This window comes from Drosophila serrata, unplaced genomic scaffold, assembly GCF_035046125.1.
Source record: "Drosophila serrata isolate PLE 108 unplaced genomic scaffold, ASM3504612v1 contig_240, whole genome shotgun sequence".
Classification (NCBI taxonomy): Eukaryota; Metazoa; Arthropoda; class Insecta; order Diptera; family Drosophilidae; genus Drosophila; species Drosophila serrata.
The window spans coordinates 9,954,053-9,978,723 of NW_028257138.1; the positions used below are offsets into that span (position 1 = coordinate 9,954,053).

At 36.0% G+C, this 24,671-nt stretch overlaps 1 protein-coding gene across 38 annotated transcripts in view; it reads right to left on the minus strand.

Moving 5' to 3' along the window:
- The window catches only part of LOC110180607 (uncharacterized), a 37,648-nt gene extending 20,001 nt beyond the window's left edge, over positions 1-17,647 (minus strand). For 14 of the 38 annotated variants that reach the window (XR_015271308.1, XR_015271307.1, XR_015271306.1 and 11 more), the window contains exon 1: positions 16,627-17,330. The gene's annotated coding sequence lies outside the window, so the exon portion shown is untranslated. Of the gene's footprint in view, positions 1-13,362; positions 13,555-16,626; positions 17,331-17,350 lie in introns of those variants that run through there. The other 24 variants (XR_015271310.1, XR_015271309.1, XM_086831333.1 and 21 more) reach the window with 9 other exon arrangements.
- Between the last annotated feature and the right edge of the window lie 7,024 nt (positions 17,648-24,671).

Here is a 24,671-nt window from a genome sequence, read left to right on the forward strand (position 1 = left end):
TTTTTATAACACTAATTAAAAATCTGCCCAAGTTCGTTGCCTAAGTCTTTTGTTTTGGTCGTTTGAAAAATTGAGTGTTTAAGTCAATTTGAATCTATATAATTAAAATTTAAGATATTATTTATTATTTATTCAATTGTCATTCTTTAGAATATATAAAATTTAAAAGGCAAATAGTAAAAATAGTTTCCTAAGTCTTTACTTTGCGACTTTCTAAGCTAGTTTAAAGTTTGTTTTGGATACTTTTATTAATTTATAAATATAATTTAATTAAATTGAATTCTTATCACTTAAAAATAAGTCTTTTTAAAAGATTTTGCTCCATCTGGAGCCTCAGGGAGAACTAACCACAATAATACAATTTTCAACTTGAGTCGTTCAAGACTACTTGGTGGCTTTTAAAGCGGGCCTTATTCGCCATAACAACAATGGCGACGATGAAGGTCAGTGCAATTATTATTACTATTTTTTTTATTTTATTTTTTTGTCACAGTTTGGTTGTCACCCAACCGCAGTAAGGAAATCTCTACAACGGTTATTTCTGTAACAATTCAAGTCCAAAACGAAAGTCATTTTTTCGGAGGTAGTTTTTTGCGGTTCAATTCCAGTTATTTACATATCCCATCGGTGCGTAATTCGCCATCAAATTTGAGTTTGTTTTTATTTCTGAAGCAATTCGAGTGTTTGTATGTAGGTTAATCCCTCATCTTGGTTTTATGTTACATTTTTTTGTTCAACCCCCACAGCTTGATTGATTTGCCATTTGTGTAAAAATAGTACACAAATGCGTGGGCCTGGGGAAAAACACACAACACAGTTGACTATTTATAAAACAGAAATGTGTGTGTTATATTTCGATGTTGAGACAATATTTCGGTTAAATAATTTCAGCAAAAGTGTGAATGGTTTTTATTGTGAAATTGCAACGCGTGCGGAGACCACGAAAATCGTGCAACAATTGACCGATATGCAAATCGTTCTTGTTATTTCAGAGACAGACCATGGAACATACTGACAGACAGTTTTAAAATCAATTTGCATAATTGGCTCGAATTCGCGTGTTTTCGTGTGTTCTAATTTGAATTTGATTTGTGCGACACCAAAACAGAAGCAGCACGCTTCACGTTACACACAAGACATGGACTTGGACAGCAAGTGTGAACAGAAAAGTTGGCACAACGATAAATTGTGAGTTTTATTTTATACTCGACCTTAAAAAATGCTGAAGAGTGAGGAATTGCAATGAGCTTTGCTTCACTTGAGTTCTTAAATATTTAATTGACTTAAGTTTACTTGGATTCATTGAACTGCCTTTGGGAATTAATTACTTGTGGTTCCCTTTGCGGACTCTTTTTTTCAATTAAATGTTTCCTCCCTTCTTGTTTTGCCATAAATTATTTTTCTTTGATTCTGACTCTTTTATAATTGTTTATCTACCTTTTCCTTTCAACATTAATCTTTAACCTCATGATTTGTGTGTGTATCTCAATCTGGTTTTGATGTTTGCCTTAGCTTTTCAACAATCATATTATTATTTCTTTTTGCGTTGCTACAATTCAATTATGGGCACATGATAAAAAAAATAAAGTTGATTACCACAACAATTGAGCAGCAACGCCTCTATGTGTCTATGGATATATTTAACCATAAATATATCTATCTACATATGAAAGAAACCACAATCGGGGCTGGCTTCCGTCATTTTATACTTGGGCTGGGTTTTGGTACTTAAATTCTCGTTCTTTATGATTGAATGTGGCTTGGAAAATAATTCATTTTTAATATACATATATATGTATAAATATTTTTTATATTTGTTAATTCGATGCTGATCTTGGCTGCCGTTTAGCAGCCGTTATTAGTCACACACACGCAACAAAAAATAAAAGTAATCTTGGTTTCTTTGTTTTGACTTCCGTGTGAGAGACAAATGCGCAAATCGGTTAATTATATAGTCGGTGGAATATTGTAACAAGTCGGGGACTAATCAGCAGCACCCGCACTTGCTATTCCCATACAAGGAATACACACTCGTGTGCCTTTTCACTTCTACTTAATTAGGCAAATGAGACAATAATAGTGTTGACATTTGTAAAAAAATAGAAAGATATATACAGAAAATATGATTTGTAATTTATGGTAGTTTGATCTCACTGCAAAATTACATAATTGCTACAGAGAGAGAGACAGGTTCCAACCTCTAAGCCATTCACACTCTGCCCACGGAACAGGTAATTGTATAGTTGTATAGTTATATAGGCATAATGATAGATATACTTGTTCCGTCCAATGAAAATTGTAATTTTATGATTTCCTGCTGATGCGCCCACAAGCACACGTTGCCATGGTATCAATTTTCCGCTTTTCTGCACTCCAACGTTGCGTATGCGTAATATGCATACGGTGCGTATGCGTAATGTGCGTAATTTTATCCCCATCTTGTGTAACATCTTTTTCCCCTCCAGCTAATTTTTTGAGAAAGTTTTCCGAAATACGTATGTAAATTTTGTTTGTTAATTTATACTGTTAGTTTTAACACTTGCACTGGCATTTGATTGGCCGAAAAAAACTAATATTTATTTAGTTAATTAGCAAGCTTAGCACAGAAGTATTGTTTGCTTTGTATGAAATGCTATTACATTTCTTGGTGAAATTTACAATAGATGCCTGAAACATGAGTCACTCGTTAGACGAGAGTTCCTCGCATAAACTCTGTTCCTTGAAACCAAAATAAATTAAGTTGCATGCGGCGGCGCCTAACAATTGTCAGTCCACATTTGCAACTAGCCGCCCTCACAGCGGCAGTTCGCCCCGAAAGTGAAACAAGCCAATAAATAATGCCAACATCCAGGGTTTATCAGACTTGAAAAATCAAACCGCAAATCGTATGCAGATATATCCCCTGGTCCGCCCTTCTTTTTCTCACTCCCACGTGCATTTCCAGCGCTCCAATGTGACAAAATAAATGAGCCGTTTGGCAATGTGAGCAGACAAAAGCGAAGCAAAATCAGGAACTGCATATTAAATGAAGCGTAACGAAAGAAATACAGCGACAACAGGAAAGAGGTTACCGCACAGGAGACCTGGGAATGGGTTATTATATTTCGGGGAAAGATACGACGAGAGAGACTCTGAAGCTGAAGGGCTTAAAGTTAATTACAAGCGACGCCTACAAGGGTAACGTCTGTGTGGCCTCTCGGCCATATACATACATATATTTTTGTATATATTTTTTCGCTTAAGTGAAATATGAGCTGTAAACTTCAGTTTGTATATTTTCTGTGGAATTTTTCATGGCTCTGCAACATTTTTCAACACTTTTACTTTTTTTTTTGCAGTAAGAAATTATGATTTACATAATAATTTGGGGCTATTTGCTGATTGATTTGTGCTGCTTGTCGCTCTGGCTAATCTATAGCCTTGAACACCTCGAACAAGCTGTCGCCTTCGTTGTCTATTGTTTGCGGCATTAATTGGCTTCGATTTTTGTCTTTTTTTTTTTGGTAAAGAAAAACATGCAAACTGTTGCCATAGATGCCAAAAAGAAAGAGGAAACAATAAAAGAGTTTTTGAAAATTTGCATGTGAAGTTGGCGATGCCGCGATAAATTGACATGGGTGGTGTGCGAATTTTGTTTGCCGATTAAGATGGATGGAGCTTTCATTTACATAAATGGCATTGAACAAGGTGAAAGACTCCCGCTGGCGTGAACACCCACGGATATTAGAATTAATAAAGGCATAATAAGATTGTGAGTTATATAGTTAAAAGGTTTATTTTTAAGAATTGAAAGTATACTATTTTTGGGAAATAAAGTGTGGGATTAATTATTGGGAGCTCTTTCATAAATACTTTGAACTTATTTGCATGAAATAGATTTAAAATACTTATATCTAACATATAATCTAAAGTGTTTTAATTTTGTACCTAAGTTTAAGGAAGTATTAGACATGTCAGAAAATTTGAATATATGTATCTACATTCTATATATATATTTCAATATATTGATATTTCTACTTTAAATAAGAACTAGTATTGCTATTCTTGAATCTTATATTGAATATTTCCTCTGGATACACATTTCTTTTAACTAAACAATACAATTTAAATAAGTTCATATCACTACACATACTTTTACCTTGTTTTGCCCGAAAGAGAAACAGAACTTTCATTCCTCAATTGTGCCTTTTCAATGTCATTACTGAAATTATATGTTCAAGTATAATATATATATCTAAAGCACCCACGAAATACCGAAAACAAGACAACTTTCACCCACAAACAGCTGGCTGCGGCAGCTGCCACCAGATACAGATACAGATACAGATACAATTTGTAGCTACTGCTTTTGCTGTGAGAAACCTCCGACATTTCTCTCGATTTCAGTTCACTTTATTTTGCACCATTTTATAACACATTCTTCGGGGCCCCGATTTTCTCAACTGTCAATAAACACACACTCACAATGGGTGCCGTAGAAAGCAAAAGCGAACAGTACTTTGGCAGTAGAATGGCATTGCTCTTGTGACCGTAATTATATGCAAGGTAAAGTACTTATTGCCGGAAGAAAGTCACAACAATAAAAAAGGGGGAAAGATTTGTCAGGCGTGACAGCAATAATATGAGAAAAGCAGATAAAAATAAAAGCCAACTAAAGAGGGTTCTTTTTGGGAAAACAACAAGTACTCTACAGACAATGAGAGGGGAAAGTGTAGAGCCCCCTCGAAATTCTTTAGTCTTTTTGTTTTCTCACTAATTTCATGCAACAGAAGCAGTTTATGGCCTATTAGATATGCAAATTGAACACGATTCGCAATCAGCCTTATCACATAAATTATTTAACAAGTCGCTATTTGCTATTTGCTATTTGCTGTTTTTGTTGCTGTTCCTCTGTATGCCAAACATGGCTTTGACTTTGGCTTCGGTGTATTTTGTTTGCTCTGTCATTGCCATATATGTGAATGGTTCGGCTGGTTGTACAACAGCAAACTTATCTTATCGCTCGAACCTTTTCTGATATTTTCAGACAGACATTTTCAGTACTTGATGCCGCGATGAGTACGTCATTGAACTTGACTTTGAAGGCGTTCCACTTTATAATACCATGTTTAGGTTTTAGATCTTCACCATTTAGCTGCATCCACGCCTGCGCGATGTGTGTGCCTTCTGGCACTCTGAACGTCATCCGGAGTCGTTGGAATCACATCTGGCTGGTTGGTTGTTTGGTGGAAACCAGTTTCCCAAAGAGTCCAACTGATGGTCACCACACATAGACTACTCAGACTCAGGTTAAAAATTAAAGTTAATTTTATATTTTCTTAGCTATATACTCGACTGAGCGGCGTGGGGGCGTCGAGACAGAACTGGGGGCTCGCATCAATATGCTAATTAAAACTGGAAACTGGAAATCATCATCCAAAGGCAGACCCATATAAAAAAATGTGTTTATTTTATATTTGCGTCTTGTCATGAAATTTCCCCTGACGACCCAGTTGAGGGTCTCTCCCCGCTATTGAGTCACAGTGATTTGGTTCTTTATTTTTCGGTTTTACAACTTTCATGGGCTCATTTAAGCAAGTTCGTTGCCAGAGTCTTTTGTTTTTCTTACTTACTCATAACAGAGAACTGGATGAAAAATCCTCAATGCTCTTAATAAAACGGAATGACTTGTTTAAAACCAACAAAAAATTATAACTTTCCGTTAGCATTTTGGGTGAAATTACACAACTTAACGGTTAATTTTGTATTTTGCGTAATTTGTGTGTTGTTTTTGTTTTTGTCTGGACAAAAAGGGCAACTCTGTTGGCCAGTTTTGGTTGCACTTTTAATGAAAGAGTGAAAAAAACACACAGAAAAGCCGCCGGAGCCAAATATAAAAGACAAAACGGTCGAGCAATTCGTCAGTCTGACAGGCTTTTGACAGCTGAAATGCTTTTGAGGGAATTTCGCTTCGCTCTTTGTTCATTCTTTGTCTTGGCCGAAAACGTAAAAAAAAGAATGAAAAAAAAAAAATTAATTTCAATTTTCATTATTTATTTATTTAGCTCTTGGACTTTGTTGTTTCACAGTTGCATGCGGAAATAATTGAGATAATCGATGACAGACAGCTACATTTTTTACGTTGCTTGAATAAAGGCAAGCAAATGAGCATACGTAACTGAATAAAGTATATATTTTAAATAAAATATATTTTAGTCAAGTTATTTCCATTCTTTTATTTAATTTATAATCTTTTTTTTAATTTATAATCTTATTAGATCATTAAAACCACTTAATTCCCAGCTTTGATTCCACTCTTTTTCTCTTTCTCTTTTTTGGCTAATTTCCATATTGATTGTTCATCACTCTTGTTGACTTTTTCGTCTGTGATTTTTTTGCTTTTTGCAAATTCCCCGTTAAGTAATGAAACGTTGACCCGTAGAACTTGTTTGCCTAGGCCAGATCAGTTAACTCCGATCTCCGATTGGGTAAGGTTAGGTTGAACTCCATTGGCTTTCTGATGGATGTCAGTCAATGAACGAGAGCTTAAGATCGGATTTCCAAGAGTTCTATCATAATCCCATTGCGTGGGCGATGACAAACTTTTTCGGGGCACACACGTGTGTCCCAAACCCTCTCAGAGATCAAACGAAAAAAATATATATAAATTTTGAGTCGCCAAATTGCGTCATTCGGATCATTCCGCATGGATCGCCACACGCCGACCATAAAACTGCAGTTTATGGGTCTCTGTGTGACTGGAAACCCCAACAGCACTAGCATTATATATATTATATATTATGGAAAACCATATCAAGGAACTGGAGCTGGTATTACACCAACTCCAAGCATGCTCTAAAGATTCGAATCGCCGCGGAATGATGGTACCAAAAAGTGCATAGAATAGTTCAAGCTGAATTCTCTTTTATAGTAATTCCAGTTCTTTTGGGCCAAAAACAATGCAGTACACACACATACCACAAATAGATTGTGATTCAGCCATTTGATTAGCGCTGACACTTTGCCCATAAATAACCAGGTAAAACATGTGCCCCCAAAGGCATAGGACTCCCAATCGGAGGAGTCCAATGCGCCCCTGACACGCAAAAGTACTTAACAATGACCAAAGTGTACTTAAAAGGCTAAAAATGGTCAATACTGCAAACTACGTGGCCAGGTACAAGCGACAAACTTGAAATGGCAGAAAACAGACAGTAGACAGCAGCCAGCAGCCAACTAACAAGCTCCCCAAGCTTCTTAGCCTTTTGCTGGCCAGAAGACAAAAGGATGCCTCCCCACCTATTCTTTTTTTTTTTTCCTGGCCAGCTGCTGTTGCTTAGAATCATCGCCAGCCAAACAGCAGGAAATGGGCTGCAGCTCCTTTTAAAGCTAACCAAGGCCTTAAACAAACAGCCATTGGGACTTGGACTCGGACTTGGAATCCAAAACTAGCTTTTTGCAGAGAATAGAACCCATGGAGAATGATGAGGAGGTGAAGGAGGAGTCCTCCTAAGTGCTGCAGCTTGTTAGGGCCAAAAACTTCTTGGCCTGTTTCAGCCATCTAGCCTTCTCTGTCTCGCTGTGTGAGAAATCATTTCAAGGTGTCTTCGGAATGAACAGATTGCTCAGTTTTTAGAGGGGTATATAGGCTAGGATTTTCTTCTTAAGATGTAGAAATACCTATTAGTATATGAAAGTAGCTTTTAATGAAATCTCTGACTTCTTTGCTGCATTTATTAACTTTTAATACCCAAAAATAAGTTTTCTGCTTCCCCAAGCCTCATGTACCCCTCAGTAAACCAATTCCAGGGCATCACTTCAACCAAACCCTCAAAGGAATCGCTTCAAAGCCTATTTCTTTCCTGTTGTCTTTACCTTCTTGAATTGCTGCTGCTGCGTTGCCTTGGTTCCTTTTGTGGTTGTCTTTAAAAATAGTTTATCGCCCGATCGCGCATTTATTTCGTTTGTCTCTGTCGAAGTGTTGCCCTAACCCAGCACCCTCCTCGCTTCCTCCAAGGCCCCCTGCAGATGCCAAAGTTAATGCTGTCAAGATAGCAAAAAGGAAATCAATGCAGCAGCAGCATCAGCTTGTTTTGGCCTGGCTCTAAGGGCCCAGCTCTGTGTGAGCTACATGATAAATGCAACAATACTACATACAACCGACTGGCAACAGCTGTGCCAACAGTTGAAGTGTCCAAGAAACAGGAAATGAAAACCGGGGGCCCTCCTTCCTCCCCTCCAATCCACCTTTTTGGCAACAAAATAGGGAAAAAAACTGCGAGCTGTAAAAATATTCTAAATTGCTGATTAACACGACGGCGGCTTACAATAGTCATCGAGTGTGAAATATTACTTTCGGACTTTTGCACATAATGAGATGGTTTGTGTAATGGCCAGTACTTTAAAATGCAAAACTGGTAAGGCGATGACGATGAGGTTTTCTCAAAGACTTCCTTTGGTCAAGTAGTATTTCATAGAAAATGAATGGAAAATTATTATAACCAGTTTGTTGGTGTTTCTTTAAATAGTAAAAGTAAAGTGTTTTGAATAAAGAAATTTAAATAATAATTCATTAATATTAATTTAAAATATAAATGATCTAAAGCTTTCAAAATTCTTGAATAAAATTGTAATACCCCCATCTCAAGTATTTTTTTACATACATATGCCTAAGCCTAAAAATAATATTACTCATACGCAGTGTTGTCAATTCTCAGAAGGTATTGTGTTTGACTTTATAAAAGAACATAATAATATTTTAATTTTTACTACGAAGGGAAGTAATTATCGATCATAAGCTAAGTTTAAAATATTTGCATTCTTTGAATCGATATTTATTGATATTTTTATATGACAATTTTTTCGACAAATCAAATTTTGAAAAGCTTATAACTAAGCTAAATATGCATTAATTTTCATTAGGAAACCTACGCTATATTAGTTTTTGATAGGTTAAAAAATCCGCATACTTCATTTAACATAATAAAAAAATTTAATCTTTTGTACATTTTTGAAAATTTTAACGATGTAACCCCCTCTGCATAAAATTATAATACTCTAAAAAGTTTTAATTGAAAGATTGATATCATAAATCTAATATATTTAAGCAGGCCGCACATATATTCATAAGAATTTTTACTTAAGCATCAGTTCTATTCTCTTTTAATCTTTTCCAAGTAAAATAATTTCTTCTTGTACCAAATAATTTGATAAATTCTAAAGGTGAGTAACCTGCTGAGATCCAGCATCATAGGAATATTGTTAGAAGACGAAAACTATAACCATTCTTCTGGGAAATCTCCTGTTGGAATCTGCACACTCTTCCTCCAAATTGGTGGGACCTTTACCAAAAAAACACATCTTCTTTTATTAAAGCTTTCGCTTTGTTCGATTTATCACCTTAGACAACACTCAATCACACCGCATCACGTCTGGCGTCAAAGTGGAGCGTTTGGCATAAAAGATTCAATCCGTACGAAGACCTAATGGCTTTCAAAATGTTCACTTTTGTGCAGCCTGTATTGCCATTCTCTTAACAATTAAATCATATAGTGCAAAAATTAATTATGACAAATGGCGAAACGAAAACTTTTCATTTCAACATGAGCCGCAAATAAAAACACAAAACATATGGACGAAAATGAGAGCAATAATCAATAATCGATACAAAAGTAAGTTGTTGAGGAAAAGTGAGCAGCGAAATGGAAAAGTGAAAGCGACCAAGGCACACAGAATGAAGTTGAAAGAGTTTAAGGAAATTATGTTCGGTTTGTGGAGTGTCTGGCACAACCGCAAGATATATGAAAATTATATCGCGGTTCCGCATTTGGTATTGAGTAACCAAAAACGCTGCAGCCAGTGCCACAGTGAAGCCTCAGGAGAGTTGTGTGTCAGACAATCCCTCCCCTGTTCGCCACCCTGAATGATAACCCAACCTGCTGTTGTTTTGTCGATTTGAACTCATTAAAAAAGCTGACCAAACAAGCCATAAATAATGTATTGACGGTGAGAGCTATTTGGGTATATTACCCCCGCTGTACAAAGTCAATTAATTTTCAGGGTCAAACCGAAAATAGATAAAACAGAAATTGCTTATTTCCTCCTCACCCAGTTATCGCACAAAAGCCATTTCTGTCTTTAATTCTAGGTCAGCGGTGACCTTCACGTGTGCGCCAGAAACAAATTTGCATATCGCACCATATATAAGCACTGTTTTATAATATAATTCCATCCAATTAGCCCGCATTATTAAGTTTCAACTTGAACTTTTCCAAAGACCGAAATGTAAACAACTCGGTGGCCGGCGCCAGAGGAAATTGAGCTATCAAAAAACACTCAAAATGTAGCTATGAAAACGAACTAAAAACGGTTTGGTTTTTTCTTTGGGAGTTTTCCTGTTTGTTACAAAATTTTTCTTTAGAAAATTGCTGTTTTATTTTAAGGTCAAGTTGAAGAGGATTTAAATATTGTCAACGCTTAAGTAAGAAAGAAAATAGTTATACAAACTTTTGGTTATTGAAAAATTATTATAATGCATTATAATTATAAAATTATTATAATACATTATAAATATTGTATTAAGTACTCAGTTCTCTAATTAGTTATTCAAAATGTATTCATGTTCTGTTTTCTTAATTTTGATAGTACCAAGTATTTGTTTCTATAATTCCTGCATAATTTGAATGATTCTTTTCTTAAAACAAACACATTTTAAAGCTTTTATTATTTTCTATATGTGCGGCATACAATGTATAAGATTTCATTTAGTTATCTGTCTAGCAATTAAAGCCAAGCTTTGGCCACTATAAACTAACGTTGGCTTCCATCTAACAATAAATTAATAAACACATTCTGGCTGATTAACTGCTAGTGCTTATGGCTAATTAAAACATTAAGTGATCAACAGCAAAGCAAATTAAATTGAACAAACAATTGTGGAGTCAAGTTGCTACTACTATATAAGTGGGTTAGCAGGCAGAAAAAAACTCCCATATAAGAGTCAGAGTTTCCCATTTAGAAATCGTGTAAAAGTTAATTGCGATTGGCTATCAAAGTTAATTGAAAAAAATTGTTTCTGTCGGCTGTCAGTTTTCCTGCATCTCTGGCAGAAAATGCAAGTGTGAAATGCACTGGGGAAAAGTAATAAAAAAAAGTAATGGAAAACGAATAACATTAACATTAGATCACCACAAAGTACAATCTCGTTTATCTGTTACGCATTGTAAAACCATTTTCATTGCCATATCTTTTTAACATTTTGCAAGCCAATCAGTTCAAGAGCGTGAAAAACATTCACAAATATTGGGAAAAAATTACTTCAGAGGAACGGGCAAGAAATAATAAATAAAATAATTGCCCGGCTCCATGGGATAAGCAACGACGAACAAATTAAAACCATGAAAAACAAGTCATAAACGAAATAGCGAAACCAAAGTGAAATAACATCAACTTAAACTAAGACAGCAACAATATAAAAACGAAAAAAAAAAATGTTACAAATTTTCTGGCCGCTGAGATTGCGCAGTCAAAGACCTTCATGCTCGTAATTGGCAGCACCACACTTCAGACCAGGCCCGAAAATCCCCCAAAAAATCAGCAAAGAAAATAGAGCCAAAAGGTGACGTTCCCCACTTGAACAACAGAATATCGTGAACATAATTTATGCAAGCAAAAAAAATATATATATATATAAATAAACAAAAAAGGCTAAACGAGTGACAGGAGCCAAGTCAGGACTGAACCGAACTGAACCCTCTCTCAACTAATGGGATTTAATATGGCCTCCCTGCACCCATAAGATAGCCACAAGAAGTTAACCCCCAGATTGGAGCAAATATGCTCCACGAGTCGAGGAAAAATTGAAGACAAGACAATGGGCCAGAGTTTGATGTCCGGCAAATGGTATCCATTGAGTGATTTTTTTTCTTTTAGCAAGAGGTATTAGTTATCGTTAGGCTTTTTATAGTTGAATGAGTAGAATTTCTAGAGTGTCTTGGGAGTATCTTTAAGTTTTGAACATTTTACAATATAACTAATGAATATTCAATAGATTTAATAAGAATTTCTTTAAGTAATTCGATGAGATTTAATATTAAAGAGTCTAGACATTGATTTTACTTGAAGGATGTAATTTTTGAATTAAAAATCTCACTTATTTAAAGACGATATTTGGTTTAGAAAATAGTCTAGTTATTTAAGTTCAAGTTCAAATATATATATATATATATATATATGAACTTTATATATATATAAAATATATATATATATAAATATGTATATATATATATATATATATATATATATGTATATATAATAGTCTTTTAGCAAGAGGTATTAGTTATCGTTAGGCTTTTTATAGTTGAATGAGTAGAATTTCTAGAGTGTCTTGGGAGTATCTTTAAGTTTTGAACATTTTACAATATAACTAATTAATATTCTATAGATTTAATAAGAATTTCTTTAAGTAATTCGATGAGATTTAATATTAAAGAGTCTAGGCATTGATTTACTTTACTTTATTTTACTTGAAGGATGTAATTTTTGAATTAAAAATTTCACTTATTTAAAGACAATGCTCGATTTATAAAATAGTCTAGTCATGTAAGTTCAAATATTTATTAGTCTTGTTTTCTCTTCTTCTCCTTCAAGTAATTGATATGTCTTACACTCCCGCTTTTCAAGGGTATCGCATAGTCTTTGATAGTCTTTGGCTCTCATTTTGTTCCACCTCACTTTAGAGCCGCCGTAATTGTTTGCAATTATTACAATTCGCAAGCAGCTTTTGGCGTTGGTTTTGCCTTTTGGTTACGGCCCAGCGGGTGGCGGTGGTTGGCCAGCCGGCATTTCCCCTCCCCACAGATCCTCCCGCAGAGAAAAAAAAACCCGGACGGAGTGCCTGGATTTTCTCCACATTAAAAGTTTTTTTTTTTTTTTTTGCCTGCCCGCCTGTCTGTCGGTCTGTTGATTCCGCGGAATGACGTCAATAAACACATTTTGGCTTTTTGTTCGCTGTCATTTGGCTCTGGTTTCTGGTTTTAGTTGAAGTTTTATATACATTATTATTTTTGTGTTTTTTTTTTGTTCGCCTCCTCTGGTTTATGACACTATGTGCCGCCGCGTTGATAATTGTCATGTGGCATTGCCTGCCGCTTGTCATCAATCCTGAGCGTTGATCGCTCTCCGCCGACTGAAAACTAAGAGTTTTTTGTTGTGCTTGGTAAGCGGCTTTGATTTGTTTGGTTCAATGACACAAACACACACACTCGGTGCTGGTGGGGTGCCGATTTGATAGCTCATTTAAATGGTACCACACGGGAGGGTAAGGAGGGGGAGGAGGGGTGACAGGTGACGAGCAAAGACATTTGGATATTTTAGACGATTTACCTGGGCAACTTTCACTGAGCGAAGAGTGATTGCATTTGCTGCATTTGAATAAAGAGATTAATTTTATATGCATTCACGGTAATGCAATCTTGTCCAAGTTTGTGTCCTAAGTCTTTCGTTTTGACTGGCTGCCTGGGAAAACAATTTGTTGATGGCTCTGTTAAGGCTTTTGGCATTTTAATGCGATTTACACTTACAGGGTTATTGGCATTGCAAAAATCGAAAAGAGAAGATTTAAATATTTATAATTTATTTTACATATATATTTTTTTTAAGACAAATCACAGAAATCATAAGACAAGAAAGTGTTATACTAGCAGAAAGTGAAAGAAATGAATTTCTGTATTTGACAATGATTTAATTAATGAAATACCTTCCAGATATAAGAAATAGGTACAATTTTATTGGCCACAAATTGCAAGAAATCTACTATTTATCACTTTGTCTCTGTTTATGATCAACTTAAAAAGCCATTTCGATACTCCATCGATACCCCAATAAATTCTAATCAAACCCTCCCCAATCTGTCCGCACTTCCCTACAAATTATTTTATGACTCAATGAAAAATTTGCATTTTTTATGAAGACAAGAAACAATGCCGACACCCACCACTATACTTCCCCTTCTTGGCCACAAACTGTTGTCCATTATGCATATCGAATGAAGCTATTAAATGTTTAATTGCCAACATTGCCTAACTTACAAGTTGGATGGATAGGCATGCATCCATTTTGGATTTGAACAAATTAGTGGCATTTTCCTCATTTGCATTTCTGCTTATGCAGATGCCGACTCTCCTCGCAATCGAAGTCGAAGTCGAATACTTTTCGCAATGACCAAGAGACCGCGAACAAAGAGCCTAATTGAAGGTAATTTAAATTGATTAAACATGTCTCTAGGTTGGGCCTCCGCTCCACACCACACACACCACACACCACACTCCACTGTCTGCCTTGCGGAGGTGTTTGTTTGCTGCAGTTTTTTGGCTGCTCAATGATTTGGCATTGTCTTGGAAAAAATAAAAAATGAATCGAGAGAGAAAAATAATGTCGTGTGGGTTGCCCGTTGCCAGTTGTGATGGGTGGGTCACCACCACCACCACTCCAGCACTCGGCACAGCGTGTGTGGGGTTCTGTTGTGTGTTAAATATGGTAGCATGTTTTGAGGTGTTTATGGTTTAATTAAGGCTGCCTATGATGAAAAATGAAAGGACAGCTAGAGAACATTTTTAACATAACATTATGCAGGCTGAGCTCATCATTGCCAGAAGTAGACCTTGTGCCAGGCTTTAAATATGAAACTTTTCTATGAATCACAACATGGCGGCATCCTGTACGAACCCCAAAAACAGAATTAATGCCAAAAGATAAATATATTTTAACGCGAAATGCAAACGAATTGCAAACGACCTGGCAAAGTTCATTGGAAACATTAGCTAGAAAATGATTTATAAAGAATTTTATTTCTGGCTCGGCCATAAAAGGCAAAGCTAACAATTATGACTTTGAAATGTTTCTGTTTTCGTTTTATTTGGTTTTGTCATTTTGCTGGATTTTGTTTTGCTATTTTGACACAACAATAGAAACACATTTCGGTGTCAAAAATCTAATTAAATTTTATTGATAATACAACAAAAAAATACATATATTTTTGGGCAGCTGCAGCATTAAACCTTTTCTGGGCAAAAAGGGTGTGCAAAATGAAGTGACAGCAACGATTGTGGCATACAAAATGAAGCGAATGTGAAAGGCTCGACTAATTTGAATTCTTTTCATTATGAATTTCGGAAGATTTTTGCGAAATATCTTGGCGTATTCAGGGGATTTTTATTTTGTTAGCCTTGTGTGCAGATTATTTATGATATTTGTGTCTGTAAAGTCAGTATCCTTTTGTTGACACATTGGCATAACTTCAGCCTAATCAAAAAGTATCTCGCTGTGGTGTTGAAATGGTCTTAATGTCAACCCCGAATGAGCTGCCACGAGCAACTCAAGTTCTAACTCTGACATTCAGCTCGACCGATAAAGGCGCGTGCCCACGAAAAAATAATGTATAGGTAAAGAAATCAAGTATTATCGTTGCTTTTTTTTTTGACGAGGTAATGCAATATGCCATAAGCTTTGAGTTCCGCACCCAGTTTTCCAGTTTTCAATATCTCTCTTTGGAGGTGACAATTGGGGCCAACACCTTTTGGTAATTTGCACTAATGCATGCCACAAGCTCTAATGCGACATTTGTCGTCCGCAAAGTCATTCGATATAGACATAAATATAACCCATAAGTCGGTTAACTTTAAAAGATTTCATATGCTGAAATTATTGACCACAACAAATATGTAAAATAAAAATATATGAATTGAATACTGGATATACACTGATGACTAATGCCTCAAAATGTGAACTCATGTTGAGCACTAGAATCATTGAACTTTATTATATATATACAGGGTTTTAATTTGGGTTGGGTTTTTGAGTGGTAATGAAATTTATTGTATTCTAAATATCATATCAGATAATTTGCAGACCAAATAATTAGCTGAGAAATACAACTTGTTTGCATTGAACAAAGGAAAAGCATAACGAATATTCTCTTCTATTGTTAAGGGGCCTTAAAATGGAGCATGGAGAAATGGGTTTGGAAATCATAATTATAATTATGAGAATGGTTTCTAGGTATAAAAGAGAAGGTATACGATTTTTTCTTTTGCTGAATTGTTTGCTGGTTTTGAATGCAGAAATAAATTAAGAAAAAGGCAAGAAAACTATGGTTATAGTAGTAGTCAATGACCTTAACAATAATGATTTCCAAGAAAATCACACATATATTTAATATATTTACAAGTTTCTATGAATATCTATATATGTCTTGAAAAATCAATTGAAATATTTATTTATTTATATATTAATTAAGAAACATTTTTTATCTATATATGTATAAAGGGATCATTATTTAACCATCCAATACCTGTTTATTCTCAAATTTCTGTTCAGTCATCTAGTTAATCAGTCATATATCAGAATACACACATTTCCTGACCAATTTATTGCATCATCGACTTTATCTAGACAGTCATTAGTATTTTGTTGTTGGTTTTTTTTTTAACTACAATTTGTCTGAAGGCTTAGCTCCTCTCACCTAATTTTATCTACTATTTGGCTAGTTTTTTAGCAAAACAAAAATCTATATACATACGACAATTTATGGCTTGGAGCAACACGAAAAGTTCAATGGATATAAATCAAAATGAGACGAATTGCACGTACCTGTCGGCGGCTAGTAGTCGGTGAGCGTATTGATATCTCTTTTTATTTTTGTCCACTGAAGGCGTTTTAGCTTATATTTTATTTTAACTTTATTTTCATTATATTCTGGTCCGGCAAAACAGCAACAAATATGCACACTGTGGATTGGCATCAATGTCGCTTGGCCGCTTTTTTTTATTTATTTTTTACCCCAGCAGCACACGTACGCACACTCGCTTATACACACACACACACTCGCACACACACCTCGGAGAAACACACGGACAAGGGGCTCAATGAATCAATGGCAATTCCACATAAAAACGCGTGGTATAAGGCAATTTTTGCTTTAAGTTTTAATATATTTTTATGTGAATAAATACAAAGAAACGCGTGGAGGTAAAAAAAAAATAATTGAAAATGTTTTAATTCAATTTTCAATGATCTTTTTTAATTGTGATCTCCTAACGGCCAGTGGCAGTGGGCGATTGTCCAAGTGTAACAGCTGTTGGGCAGGTGGAAAAACAGGCGAAGGGGAAACGGTTGAAGGGGCTGCCCGCAAAAAGGTTTTCCCTTTTCCCGGACTTTTCCTTTTTGTCTCTCAGATCTTTCACTTTCTTTGCAATTGTTTCGTTTTCCGTTTTTCGGAACGAGCTCAGTGGTTTTGAACTCGCGCTCGTCTTGCACTTTGCACTCAACGCTTGGCCGCGCACTCGGCAGTCCCTCTGAAATGTTTGCTATTTACTCTTGTTTTTTTTTTGTTGTTCCAGCTGGGTTTATTTTAAAATACTTTTATTTTTTTGTTAGGCACCGAAAGGTAGATTTGCTATACGTTTGCAACTCTTTTTTTTATAGTCGCGACCAGAAACCGAACCGTCTGTCTTGCACGCCAACGCTGTACTAAAAGAGTTTCGCGCTCGCGCCTCCATTAAATACCTGGCGACGACACCTGGCTCTAGTTTCCTCCGGTTTGCCGGAGACTTGGCTCGCTCTCTGGGCCTCTGGATGATGTCAGCACGCGGCGGAGAGCTACGAGATACTTGTACAAAAAACTTTGAGATACAAAAGATACTCGACGATACTCGGATCTTGGGCCAAAAGAGAGAAACTAACCAGAGTCGCTCTTCGAGCTACAAAGTTTAATAAATGGATTTATTATGGATTACAATGACCATACCTACGCACACTTGGTATTTAAGTCATTGTAATAAATATTGATTTATGGTGGTTCTCTCTCTTTAAAAGGAGCTGCAAATTATAAATGTTAATAAGAATTAAATGCTGGCAAATGAAGTCATTCCGTATCCTGCACTGTACCCCTTTCTAAGGCCTCGTAAAGATTGCCAACCTCAAAGAAATGTAACTAATTAATATTTAACGAGGGGAAATATTGTTATATATAATTTCAATTAAAATTTAGAGCTTAGACAACCCTGCTCTGTGCTCTCTTAACAAAAGCTCTCTTGGAAACCGGCTTTGTTTACGTGCCAGTGCTCGCTCTTCAACCGGCTTTTTTCTACGAGAACGTAAGGCAATAACGTAATGCTGGCTCACATTTTTTGTGCCATTGAACCAAACTTTATGGATCTTGCACTGAAGTTGGGTCTTATTAAAAATTGTCATTAATTTTTTTACAGGTGTCTATATGAGGCATTTATTACCTTCATGCCTGGGGGCAAGGCAAGGTAAAGGTGTCATTGATGCTCTCTCGGTGAGCTAATGAAGCCATTAATTAGAACAGCACACACTTTCGATGCCTCAATGCAATGAAACGATGGGAACGTGGGACGGGCCCAATGCAGTCTAGACCGATTACTACCCTACCTACAGCACGCACATACCAGTTGGACCAGTGCACATGGGGTTTGGGTTTGGGTTTGGGTCTGGGTTCGAGATTGTACTGGGGATCGTATGGAGGGGAACTGCCCCCAGATGATATGCATGTCAAGTTCAGACGCGGCTCTCGTAAGGTCTCGCCACGCACTCGGGCATGAAGATCGAACGCAGGCAGCGAGCAAGATCTGGTCATGAGAGTCTGGAGAATGAGTTCGAGTGAAGCCCTTCGGTGGGTGGATGCACAAAGAAAAATTATCAACTAAAATTATTATTAATTTTTTCATAATTTTGTATACCCTTGCAGGGTATCATAATTTTATTCAGAACCTTGTAACAAGGTGAAGGAATCATTTCCGACCCTATAAGTCATACATATTCTTGATCAGCATTAACAGGAGAGTGTATTTAGATATGTGTGAAGAAAATTAAATTTTTGCTAAATTTTAAAAGTTTTATAAGGGGTTACATGGTTAAAATTTTCAATAATTGGTACAAATTGCAATATTTTTAAATTTAAAATAGAGTTAGCAGATTTTTTAACCTTATAAAAACTAACATAAGAACGTTTTCCAAATTGAATTTCAATTTTTGGCTTAGTTATACACTTTTTAAATTTTGATTTTTCGAAATGTTTGTAAAAAAAATGTAAAAATATTGATAATTATGTTACTTAGTTATGATAGATTTCCGATTTGATTCCATAATGATAATGATAAAAACTAGCTTTTGCTGCTCAAACTTGATTTCCTTTATTTTTATTAACTTAAAAATATAATTGCATTACACATTAAACAATTGATTAAGTTACATATTTTATATTATATTTTTATTTCTGTGTGGCCGAGAGGCTACTGCTGGCAGCGGTCTTAGCCATGGCTTTCGCTACACGCGCCACTTGACCCTCTCGGGGTCGGGCAGTTCAAAAACGTGGCTTTGGCTGCCGCATTCGCAATGCAATTGAAATTGGATTTGGATTTGGATTTGAAGCTGGAGTTGGAGTTGGAGTTGGGACCAGGATCTGGAGTGGGTATTGGGTTGGTGAATTAGTTGCACTCTCGGTTGGTAGGAAGCATGGCCAACTGTTGTCACGCCGTTCTCGGAGCTCTCTATCTCCAGAGGGGTTTTTATTTTTTTTCTTTTTTGCTAACAAATTTTTGGACAAATCGCATTTGAAAGTTATGGCACGAGTTGTGGGCTGTCGTCGTCGGGCCAACAAATTGGGCTTTGAAGTGTTATATTTCCCCTTACATTTTGCAGGGCTTTTTCCTGTGAGTAGCCTGTCTTAACTGGAATTTTCTTTCGTCTAGACAGTTTCTGTATATCGTATAGTAAAGACCTCTAACTCAAAAATTAATCCTAAATGAAATTACTTAAGCTCAAGTTCAAATGCCAACGACTTCCCAAAAATAACAGACGATTATAAGACATCGAAACTTCACACGTTAATGCATCAACTAATGGGCAACAAAATGGGCGGGACCGTATCTATCAGTCCATCATTGGGTCCACCACGTGCCACACGCAGACATAATATAAACTTAAAAAAAAAATGAAAAATATACATATAAAAAACCGAAAAAAATCCTACAAAATATAAAGGCAAGCAAGTATTTTTTGTGTGTTCACCTGGGTGCTTCCTCAAACAAATTGTGGTACGTGTTTTGACAATCTTCCTGAATTTAACTAGACGGTGCATGCTTGACTAATTATCAAACAAAAACCTGAAAAAAAACATAACAAGAAGACAAGACTTTGAGGAATACAATTTTTGAATACACTTTAAAGTAGTTGAAAGTCTTCAGTTCCTTACATTCTTCTTTGAATCTTTTGAATACTTTATTTGAAAAGCTTTGTCATTTTTACTTGACCTTCTTTCCCTCAAACTTTTCTATTCTTATTGCATCTCATATAATTTTGGTTAAACATTTATTTATATACTTTTGTCTTTTTTTTTTATTAAGAAAAGTATTTGTTTATCTTTAAATTTATAGGACTCTCTTCTGTTGCTTGTGGCTTAATTAAGTCGTTAAATCCATAACTCTTTATATCACAATACCCTTAAAAAAGGGTATAAGACACAGAAAATGTTTAATTAGCCGAAAAGCATGAAGAAGAGGTTTTTGTCGAGATTTTAATTTATATTTATGTATTTTTGGTTGTAGAGACACGCCCTGGTAATAGGCAAAGGTTCAACTGTTGACGTTTGCCTTTGGCTTCCGGTGCCGCCACTTAGGCAGGTGAGCCAGCTGTTTTTTGAAGAGTTAACTCCGGGAAGTGCCTGACAATACATTAATTGCAAATATTTTCCTCATTTTCTCATTAGCAAAAGTTGCTTAAAATATTTGTATATTTCTTCTTGGAAAAGTACTGATACAAAATAAGATATTAAACATAACATTTAAGTTTAATTAACTTTAAATTAAAATTACCAAAATATTTACTAACATGAGATTATGTCAGCATACCGATGTCCAACAAGTGTTTCGAGTCTGGTGCGATTTTATGTTTGATTTATGTCTCAATTTGCATTTGCCAAAGTTATGTACGTGCCCTTTTTGTCAAATAAATAAAAACATAAAAAAGGAGTAAAAAATCGTGTGTTTATGAGACATTTATGGTGGGAATATGTTTTGAATATTTAATTAGGTTTCCCTCATTGGCCACGCGCTAGATTTGGCCAATATTGGAAGAGTGGTATGATGGCAAAACCTCAGATTTTATGACTTTGATCACAATGCAGTATCATTGTTTCAGAAGGGGTGTAAAAACAATCAAATGATTGCAAATGAAAGCCTTGAAATTTTAAGTATTTTCAGGTGTTTAGTGATTGAGAAATTAGTATTAAATAATATAAAAATTATTCAAGAAATTCAGTAGAAATAATTATTCAAAAGCTTGCAACTTTGTTCCACAAATTGAGTCATACATTTAGCTATGTTTCTGCCAAAAACTATTTGCCAAAAAATAAATTTTGTTTCGACTTGACTTCGGCTCACGATTAGCCCCCGTAAACTCTGACCCCTGGCAATCAGTGTTCATCTCTCGTACCTGATGTGTGTGTGTGGCATGCCCCACAAGCCAGCTAGCTAGCTTGCAACCAGCTCGGTTCCAGACTCCAACTCCAACTCCAAGTCTATGTTCCATGCTCACATGCTCTATAAGTAAATAGTACTTAGTTGCACACATAACACTTTGCTGACCCAATTCAAGAGTCGAGAGGCGAGAGTGCGCCTGGGCTCTGAACCTTTTAAAGAGCTATTACATGTTGCAGGCAAAAAGATTAAACGGTGCCCCAAAAACAACAGCAAAATGCCACAATCCGAGCTTGGCTTAAAAATATTGCGTTGTCTCCGGCTGACTGACAAGACAGAAGTCGACTCTTTTGCAGATTGAAAAGAGCGCAACATAGAGATTATATAAATTTAAAAGGGGATCTGGAAAAGGTAAGGCTAAATTAATTATGGTATTTAGGGGGGCCCTAATACCATACCAAGGAATTATTTATATTTCCCTCATAAACACATGTTCATAATCTCCTTACCTTTCATAGGTATACTTAATGCCAAAAATCTACAAAACTATTCAGAATTGAAAGTGGTTCCGAGTGCTTCCTTCCTGCGCCTCAAGATCACATGTATCTTCTGTGGATTCCACATTTTTTAGTGATCGCTTAATTAACTGTGACTCTGTTGATATTTGATATTTCCTACGGACGGACCTTTGGCCAAGCCAAAGGTGATGCGATAAAGATCTCCAAGCCATATGGAAAATGGCTTAGAGATGCTACCAGCAAACGAGCAAGAAACGTCAAATAGTTTAGGCCATATAGAGCTAAACTAATTGGCTTCCTGGCCAAACCGAAATGGCGAAGACCACATCTGCGGCTAAATAAACAATTTAATTATAAATAAATAATTAAATAAATGCCTCGACACGAACAGCCAATTTACATCGAATGTAAATGTTTTTGTTCTGTTCTATTCTGGCCAAAGTCTATAAATAAAATTCATATAAATCATTCAGTCAAATGATTTTGGACAAGTTCAAGTTTTTTGTTTGAACAGAGAAGCGCAAATATATATAAGCAAATACAGTGCAAGTCATAGGCATAATCTCACAAGGAATTAATACTCATTTAAGCCTTGTTTAATATATATTTTCTCGTTTACCGCCTTATAACTTTGGTTGGAGCTGTATTTTTGGTTTAGGCTGCCAGCGGATCGATCTGCCTTATAAGGCAACTGGACCATGTGGCAAAACTGAATATCAATTCGAATCTCAAATTGTTCAAGTATTTTCTGTATCGTCTGAGTCTGACTGAGACCCACGCGTGTTAATTACAAATTGTTTGCTGTGCCTGTCGCTGAGCAGTCGTTGTGGTTCTTACCTTTGTGGGCATTATTTTGTAGTATACTTTGTATTTTTAATTTATTTTATTTTTTTCTTTGTAATTTTATTCTTCTCCATAGTTTGAGGCGCGCAACTTGTGTCACATTTAGACGCAACGTATTTATCATGTCAGCAATTAATCAATGGAATTTATAATTTTATGCCAGTTACAAGAGGGTTGGCTGTAGAGTTTTCGGTTTGAATAAGCTTGGAGATTTAACAAATTTAAAATCTATAAAATTTTGTATTTGTATTTTATATTTCTATCACCATACACTCGTTTTCTTTGGTAGACTACAAGCCTTTCGCAACGTTTCTTCATCTTTAGTGACTGCAGCATGCCATAAAGTCTGTTCCAGTCAGTTTTCCAGTCAGCAAAGTCGGTTATTCATTAGGTCGCCGTAAATGGTCAGCGAAAAATACTTCAGTTGTTAAATGGTTAAATGCGAATTTCTTGTTTTTCCCAAGCAAATCAACAAAGAAGGGTGAGGTGAGCTTTATTGTGTCATGATCTAATCAAAAAGCGATAAAGTACATGCTGAAATGGATCAGTGAACTGGATAAGGAGAGGTTTCTCTCTTAGATATATCAATGATGTTATTGGAAATTAGTCCTAGACCTAAGCAGTTCTCCTAATTAATATTAAATATATATAATTTCCTAGTCTTATTTCGGTTCGCTTACACAATCCAATTAAGATGTGGAAATAGTGAGTTTTAAGGCATTATTAAATGTAACCCACTGAACGGCATTGTAGATAATTAAGCACTGTTAATTGCAGAGAGTGTTTTGAGTAGAGAGAGCCTCCGGGCGCCAAAGTGGGCGTACCTGGCCCCTTAAAGGTACAGTGAACACCTCGTTGGCTCGATTTTCGTGTTGCCCAATAACGGGTAGCTGTTACAATTGCGCACTTCATTTGTGCCACGAGTCTTGGAGGCTGTTTCACCTACATTAGTTAATTATGCGGCCCATTAAGCCCGATGAATGCCAAGCACCCAAAAAAAAAGAAAGAAAGAGAGGCAGGCCAGAAAGGTGGGCAAGTGGGGTGGGGTCAGGTGTGTTGGGAAATACTCTCCAAGACAATTGTCTCTGTGCCTGAGGAGTGTGTGTATGTGTGTATCGGAGCATCTTCAGGGCTCGCTCGAGCAGCCCACACCCGGAATGGAGACAGTGAACTAAGGCAGAGACGGTCCTGAAGAAGAGTATAAATATAAGTGGAAACAGTTTTCATAAATACATTTTAAAAGTAATTTAAAAAGAGATTAAACAGTACAATTATTTTCCAATGAAATGTTCAATATTAATAATGAATTACCATGTCAGAAGGTTAGCTATCTCTTATCTTATCACTTTGTTTTATAACTAACCCACTGAAACGCAATTCAAGCCCCACTTAATTTAATATTATTTTGTAATTATCTAAATTCCCCTTATTACCAGTCTCCACTGTACTGCTCTGTCTATTGTTTGTCGCTCTTTGGCGCTGATGGCATCATTTCAGCAGCTTCACCAAATCTGCAAACTACATGCAATGTCTGCGCTGCTCTTTTGTAATTTAACATTTTGGCTGGTGGGAAGCTCATTGCCTGATTGACTGACTGACTGACTGACTGGCTGACTCAATTCCTTACTTACTGCGTGACTGAATGACTGACTGACTGGCTGCTCCCTCAATCCCAATCCGTAGTTGGCATAAAGTTCCTCGCTTAAGTCTTTCTCCATTTTAATTATTCATTCATTATTGTGTTAATTGTATGCGTGCCACAGCCGCCGCCACACTGCACAATGATTCAATTTTCTATGTGTCCCAGACATAATGGCAGCATTCAATACACGAAGTT